The following is an 8,134-nucleotide window of genomic DNA, read 5'->3' as shown; positions in this document are numbered from 1 at the left end:
TTCCTCAAAATGTTGAAAATAGAACTGCCCTATGACCCAGCAATCACACTACTGGGTATTTACCCTAAAGATACAAATGTAGTGATCCGAAGGGGCACGTGCACCTGAATGTTTATAGCAGCAATGTCCACAATAGCCAAACTATGGAAAGAACCTAAATGTCCATCAACAGATTGGATAAAGAAGATGTGGTATATATACACAATGGAATACTATGCAGCCATCAAAAGAAATGAAATCTTGCCATTTGCGACAACGTGGATGGAACTAGAGCATATCATGCTTAGCGAAATAAGTCAAGCAGAGAAAGACAACTATCATATGATCTCCCTGATATGAGGAAGTGGTGATGCAACATGGGGGCTTAAGTGGGTAGGAGAAGAATCAATGAAACAAGATGGGATTGGGAGGGAGACAAATCATAAGTGACTCTTAATCTCACAAAACAAACTGAGGGTTGCTGGGGGGGGGGGTTGGGAGAAGGGGGTTGGGATTATGGACATTGGGGAGGGTATGTGCTTTGGTGAGTGCTGTGAAGTGTATGAACCTGGCGATTCACAGACCTGTACCCCTGGGGATAAAAATGTATTATATGTTTATAAAAAATAAAAAAATTAAAAATTAAAGAAAAAAGAACATGCATTTAGGTTATGGGTCTGAGTCCTGACTTTGCTACTTGGTAGCAGTAATCTTGGGTGGGATATATAAAATTTCTGTATCTCATTTCCTTATGCACACAATCTGGATAGAAATACACCCACTTTTGGGGGGGATGTTGTGAGAATTAAATGGATTATTCTATTTGGACTGTTGAGAACAATGTTAAGAGCTCAGGAACATTAACTATTATTATTTCCGTCTTTTCTTCCTCTTATTTTGTAATGAAAGAGAGTGGAGAGATAGAACCTACTTGACTTTAAACTAATTTTGTTGGATATACTAATTTTATCTAGAAATTTTTATAATAATGTATATTGTACTATATATCAGATATACATAAAAAATGCATTATATTGAGATTGATAAATAATTCTGCTCAATGATAGATCATTGTATGCTGATGTGAGCACCTGTTTCCCTACCAAGGTCAAAGCTTTTAATTATCTTGTGTAAAAACTTGGCTCTTTGAAAGCAGAAAGGAATTTTCCAGAGATGCAGTGATTTACTTCACATCAGAACAGGAAGGAGAACATGTAAACTATGATTTAATGATTCTCTTTGCAGCTGGGCAGCCTGACGTGGAAGGGAAATGAGGGACTCGTTGATGATCTAGAAGAGCAAACAGGTGTGTGTACTTAAGCATGCCATGGTGTAGGGAAAGAGAGGGGGAGCAGGTGTGAATGGTGGAATTGGAACATTCTGATAACACCATAGCCAGAAGGGTGGGGTTTTTTTGCGGGGGTGGAGGAAGTGAGTGGTATTGAGATAAAACGTGGTGAGCAGCTATTTCCAAATTCACCCTTGCTGTTGAGACATGGCAGTACCAAAAAGTGCTGATGTGTGCATTTGGGGAAATTGTTTAGAAATAATTCATTTTGTTTAGACCCAGACACAGGATCAGAGTTGGAAGGGACCTAGAAATTCTGTCTCCAAAATCATCCAAAACAGATGATGATTGTCTATGCTAATTATAAAGCCTCCAAAGGAGACTTTCCACCATCTAATGAAACTTCAAATTATAAGCAACAGCCATCATCAACATATGTACATTTCAGTAGTTATTAAGGAAAATATGAAAACAATGGTATTTAAATTAACATTTGCATCACACTAGATAGTCCTAGCATATCCTACTTTCTCCTGCTATAATTTATTTCAGCCATCAATTTAAAATGAGAAGGATTTTCATTGCTTTGTTTCAAATTAGAGAATGTAGGAGGTTTGTGCCTGCCTCATTTGCCCTACTGGCTTTGAAGTCTTGACTTTTGTTCTCAAAAAGCTCAGTTTTAGTATTAGGCTCCTGGGCCAATTGCATCTGTCATTCTCTAGCCATGATAATTGTTAAGGGATGGAAAACCATAATGAAGTTAAGATGTTGCCTTGTCTATTGCCTTGAATTATTCTCTTACAAGATTTTGCAGAGGAGGTAGAGATGGAAAGAATAAATAACAAATCAAAGGGCCAAATCAAAAAAATCAACAAAGACAGAAGAATCGGAACAAGAGTATGTTGAAGTGTGTTTGAGGGAAGTTTTGTCCATGGAAATTTGGAGACCATTTCTATAAAATTATTGTCACATTCAAATAACTTGTTTAGAAGCTGAGCTATTCTTTTCTCTAGTGAAATTTATTGCTACCTTTGCTATGAAACTTAAGACTTAAAAAAACTTAGCCTGGCCTTCTGGCTAATTTCCGCGTTTACTCTTCCCGAAATCCCTATACATAGACTACAAAAATAGGTGGGCTGTTGTATTACAGTTCGCGAGAAGCCTTGGGAAGTAAGTCATAAGGATATAAAAACACAGTGAAGTTCCTTTTCCTAGTGGTTAAAAACTGAGTAAGAGGCCTGGTGGTTTCTCTTAGGAAAACCCCTAATTTGCATTCTTACTCCTATTACTCTAATTTCTTCATCTGAAATGGGTTTCTTGCCACTGTACAGTTAACCCTTCACTTTGTTTTTCAGTCTGGACTGGTCAACTGGGTATATATTTGCTTCTCTACTCCACCCATAGATCCTGTTGAATGGCTCCGAAAATATGAAACATGAATCTCTGGGAAACTGTAAACAAGAGCGGATTCCTCTAGCAAACTAGAGATTTTACAAACTTTTGGAACTCTGAAATTGGAAGGAGTTATACTAATAGATAAAGCAGATGGGTGAAAAAAAGTCACAGTTTGGAACAGATGCAGGAGTAAGAAGCTGCAGATGAGGGAGAAGCTCTTCCTAGCTGAGCTCCAGAGAAATTCCAGGCTTAGAGCTGGCAGAGAAGAAAAGTGCAGGATTGTGTAGACTTGCCAAAATCCATATGGTCTAAGTTGGCTCCTTATCTTCTGGGGCTGTTTTGGAGCAGCATTCTAGGACATTTGTTCACAGATAGAAATGCAAGATTTGCCTTCCAGACAGAGTGAGTGATAGATTTGGGGAGGGTTCAGTCATAGTCTGTGTAGTAAGGTGAAGGAATTAAGGAAGAACCTGAAAGGGCACCATATTACCCTGATAAGTATAAGAAGAGACAGTGTCTGTAAGAGTATATTGGGGAAAAGTCTACTTCCAGAGCAAAACTTACTTTAGTTTGGCATTTGTGGAGTTCTTGAACTAAGTCTAGTTCTACTCCCAAGTACTAACCATAAAGAGAAGCTTGGTTTTTCAACAGGATCCATAACTTACTTGAGGATCCCAGCCAGCCATTACTGTTAAGGTTGACAGATACACACTACTGAAAAGGAAAAGCCTATAGCAATTTATGCTGAGTCAGATCAAATTCTGTTTCATTAAATAAGGACTCTTAGACCTCTGAGGAATACTTAGCCTGCAGAAGAAAGACCAAGATGGGCGATCAGAAAACCAGATTCTAGATAGGGAAATAATGCAAGAAATAGTAGAGAATTAAAAAATTTAAGTATGTGTCCTTAGAAATATTTGAGGGACTATATCATTCATAAACCTCAAACAAGATACTAGGGAATTAGGATTAGTCAGACCAAGAAAAACTCTTAAAGATTTTTAAAATATGCAGAAAACATTAAAATACCATTGATGTAATTAAAAAAAATAATTAGGAAATTGGAAACAAAGTAAAGAAAAATGATCAGACCTCAGCAGAAAGAGAAAAAATATGGAAGGAGTTTATAGATATGGAAGGTGCAGAGAAACCATATTCTATTACATACTACAGATGGCACAGGTAGAGGAAAGGAAACGAAGATAAGGATAATCAAATAAACAACTGGTCAGAACCACAAGGAGAAGGGATATTTGAGCAAGAAGATGAGAGAATCCTGCAGATAACTGTGGGATAAGCATCCCAGGCAGAGAGGGCTGTCTCAGAGAAGACCCAAAAATAAGAAAATGCCTGGCCTATTTGAGAACAGCAAGGCAGTTACTGCAAGTAGAGTTAAGTAACCAGCAGTGAGGGTAATTGGCCATGAGGTAAGAGAAGTAACAGGGCCAGCGTCTGTTGGTCTTTTTTACTCTTGCCAACTCCCCCTAAGGTGAATAGGGAGCAACTGGATGGTTTAAAAAAAAACAAAAAAACATAAAAACAATGACATAATCTGACCTACTTTTTAAAAGAATGAAATTGGCTATTCTTCTTGATTAAAGGACATTTGGAATAACTTTTTTCTTTTCCACAAAGACTATGTGGGTTACACTCTGAGTTCTTGAGGATTTGAAACTTTCTATTGCTTGTATTGTATGAGTAATAACATCTTGTGTCCTAAACTTTTCACTTGAAAACTTACTAGATAAGCTAGTGTCTTCTAGCATTTACTGTGGTAGAGGGGAAAAATGAGATGATTCTCATTGTGTGTGTGTGTATGTAGATAACATTTTTTTATCTTTCATTTTTTCTGTCTTTTTATAGTAGCCTCTGTTATTAGTAACCTTTGGACCTCCACAATTTCACCGGTGAGAGCTAAGCAGTCACCATTTACCATTAACTTCATATGTAAACCCACATCACTCATAGTAGTACTGCCACATTGTTCGGCTCTTTAAAAAAAAAAAAGATGTTATTTATTTGAGAGACCAAGAGAAGGAGTAGGAGCAGAAGCAGGAGTACAGGGACAAGCAGACTCCCCAGTGAGCCGGGAGCCAGACAGGACACTGTGCTGCAGCCCAGGACCCCAAGATCATGACCTGAACCAAAGTCAGACACGTATTCAACGGAGCCAACCACCCAGGCACCCCTTGATTTGGCTCTTATCACGTGTAACTGTCTTACTTTATCCTCACAACAACCCAGTGAAGCAGCCTCTGTCATTATCTCTATTTTACAGGTGCGGCAAGGGAAGCACAGAGAGACCCGCGTTTCCTTACAGCTCTCGACACAACACACTGTGTGCTGGACGCCATCCCCTTCTGGTGGAGTCTTCCTGAGCCTGGCACGTGTTGAATCTTGCATGTGTGACACGTGTTACACGGGGGAGGGGGTGTTCCAGAGGGACGAAGCCAGCCTGACTGAGGGAAAGCATGATCACTGTGGGGAAAGGAATGTTAAGAATGCCAGGGTCTTTCTTAGCATCAGCCCAGCTCCCCAGAGGACACAGTAGCCCAGCCCCCCAGAGGACACAGTAGCCCAGCCCCCCAGAGGACACAGTAGCCCAGCCCCCCAGAGGACACAGTAGCCCAGCCCCCCAGAGGACACAGTAGCCCAGCCCCCCAGAGGACACAGTAGCCCAGCTCCCCAGAGGACACGGTAGCCCAGCCCCCCAGAGGACACAGTAGCCCAGCCCCCCAGAGGACACAGTAGCCCAGCTTCCCAGAGGACACAGTAGCCCAGCCCCCCAGAGGACACAGTAGCCCTCTGCTCTGGTGAGACATTGAGACATTGAGCCGGGGACAGACGGAGCGAACCCTCTTGATCGCTACATTCCAGCCTTTCTTTAGCTCAGAACAGTTTTGTTTCTTAAAAATACCTGTGTACTTTTACATGAGACCATCTGATGTTATTTCTTGAAACGTATCTTATCCAAGACATACTTGGTTGTGAATGGTAATGGTTTAAGTACAGATTGGGGGATGGCTACTGTGGTGGACAGTTCTGGCTGCCCACAGCCGCTCCCAACCTTACTTTTCTGCTAGCAGAAATCAAGTCTGTTTAAGCGGTGGACGGAGAGGTCTTGATCTCCAGGAAACAAGGCAGTCTCCCAAAACTAGGAAATGAATTGTCATGAGTTTGCACCAGTCACTTAACTTTATTCTCATTTGACAGAAACTCATTTCTCTAAACTTGCAGATGGCAGTGACCAAATGATTAGAGAGAAATTCTCCTGAAGGAGGTTATTCTGGAAAAAAAAAAAAATAATAATTCCCTGATAAAAGAGACAAACATAGCACTACTGTTACATGAAACTCCTCTTCCCTTTTCTTCCTGCTCTGAAGATGAACATGATAATGTCTTGAGCTATGGTAAGAACCTATCAGAAGACAAACAGGAAATATAAAAATATGGCAGAGAAGAAAGCGAGAAGGAGCCTGGATCCTTGATGACATTCTGAGCTGCTGGACCAATATTGAGAGAAACTTTGTTAAGTAAAAAACATTTTTATGGTTAAACAGTCAAGTGTTCTGTTGTCTATAGTCAAAGATTTCCTAACCAACATAACCATTTAGAGAATAGTATTTGATGAGAATATTCTCAGAGAATGTAAGATATTTTGAACAAAAAAAATCAATTTCCTTATTAATGGGTATATTTTAGGCACTCCGTTTTCAGCTATTAAACACAGAGACCATATAAAACAATAAACATGGAAATCTATCTGTTTATTATGTTTGGACTACTATGCTTTTGAATTTGACATTAATGACAGAAGTCAACTTTGGACACCCACCTTGAAGTGTTGCTTCTTGTTGCTTGTGTTTGTTATAGATAATTACATAGCAGAGTCCACTGAAAAATCTAATTCCAGTTGGATTTGGACAATAGTTATAGGAGCAATAGTTATAGAGTGATTCATCTTGCATATTTGGTTCTGGAATATGCTTTTTCTACTGAATTTTTTTTCTCCTATTTAATTATTTAAGTGAATTTAGATGCTTTTAGAAAGCATCATGGGTTATGGCAATATTTTAAACCTCCTCATACGTAGAAGGCACATCAGATGGGTTATTAGTCAAAATCAAATGTAAATATTTAGCTTCTTTGTTGGGTCTGGGGCTGAATGTCACACACATGGAGAGGGAACTATGTTCCACCAACACATGCACAGGACGTTGCTAGAAACGGGTGAATAATAAACTCAGGGTGATCACATTTATCAGCCGTGTGTCATGCCTGTTATAGAAAGTAAGGTAATATGCAAAAGCTTTAAGAACCATAAAGAAATTCTTTAAACACATGTTCTTCAGGGTTGGCTAAGTCCTTTCAAGACTACTCTCCCTGCTTCTAATTCTACAACTTAAGAGGGGAAAAATGAGAAAAATTCCAGGGGTCATCCACATGACTATTAATGAACTGGAAATAAAAGTGATGAGTAAAGCCTAAAGGATCTTTACTGTTTAGTCTTGATTAAACACTGAGAGATGAGCCTGACCTCGAGTACATGAAGGAAGAGTACACACAGGAAAGGGGCCAGCTGTTCTCCTTCAGTGGGGGCTGGAAAGCAAAAATGGGCTTCCTTTGTGTTTATCCTGGGGACCTAGGCCTAGGCAAAATGTAATGTTTGCATAACTTGGGGATAATGTGCCACTCCTTTTTTCAAAAGGCTATTCTAGGATGTTTTGACCTTGGAAGAGAGCTTTCAACTCTATTTCATGATTCTAAAAGAGAACCAAGTTATGTTTAAATAAGATAAAAGAATAAGTATGAGGGGAAAAAAGCTATCAGAATGTCAACAGTAAAACACAGCCTCAGATTAGTCACTACTTTTTGTTCCTCTTTGAAAAGTTTTGTAAATCTAAAAGTAAAAAATAATGTTTGGTGGAGGAGATCAGTTTGAAGGTTTGCGGGGACTTACGCACTACCAAATCCTGCCGTCTCAAATATCCTCTTACTAGTATATGAGCTTGCTATGCGAAGACTAAGTTGGAGATTGAACTACTGGCATACCTCCCTCCCCCACTGAAGGTGGATGAGAGCCTGTCACGCACATATCTTAGAAAACTCTTCGAGGCAGTTCTCTCTGGCGTGGCGTTGGTCACATTCTAGGTAGGAAGCTGCTCTCAGGTCACCTCACCTGGATGGGACAAAATCTGCACTGACTTATGTTTTGACAACTCGTTTCCTTCACTTATCTAATGCTTCTGCCCTGGCAGTTCCAGCCCCCCCCCCCCAGCTCCATCCCCAGGGGTTGGGTTTGATATTTCTATCCTTGTCAAAAAGGTTTCATGGTCTAGTTATAGTTGATATTAAGGGCTGGGTCTAACATAACTTGATTTGTCAAACAGTCAAAGCTGGACAGAAAGAAAAAAAAAAAGGCATGCTCACAGGAATTCTGGCAGATTTATTTTCAGCTCTAGCCAAAAAACA

The sequence above is a fragment of the Mustela erminea genome, chromosome 8 (genome assembly GCF_009829155.1).
Source record: "Mustela erminea isolate mMusErm1 chromosome 8, mMusErm1.Pri, whole genome shotgun sequence".
Taxonomy (NCBI): Eukaryota; Metazoa; Chordata; class Mammalia; order Carnivora; family Mustelidae; genus Mustela; species Mustela erminea.
Note: the sequence above shows the minus strand (reverse complement) of the source record.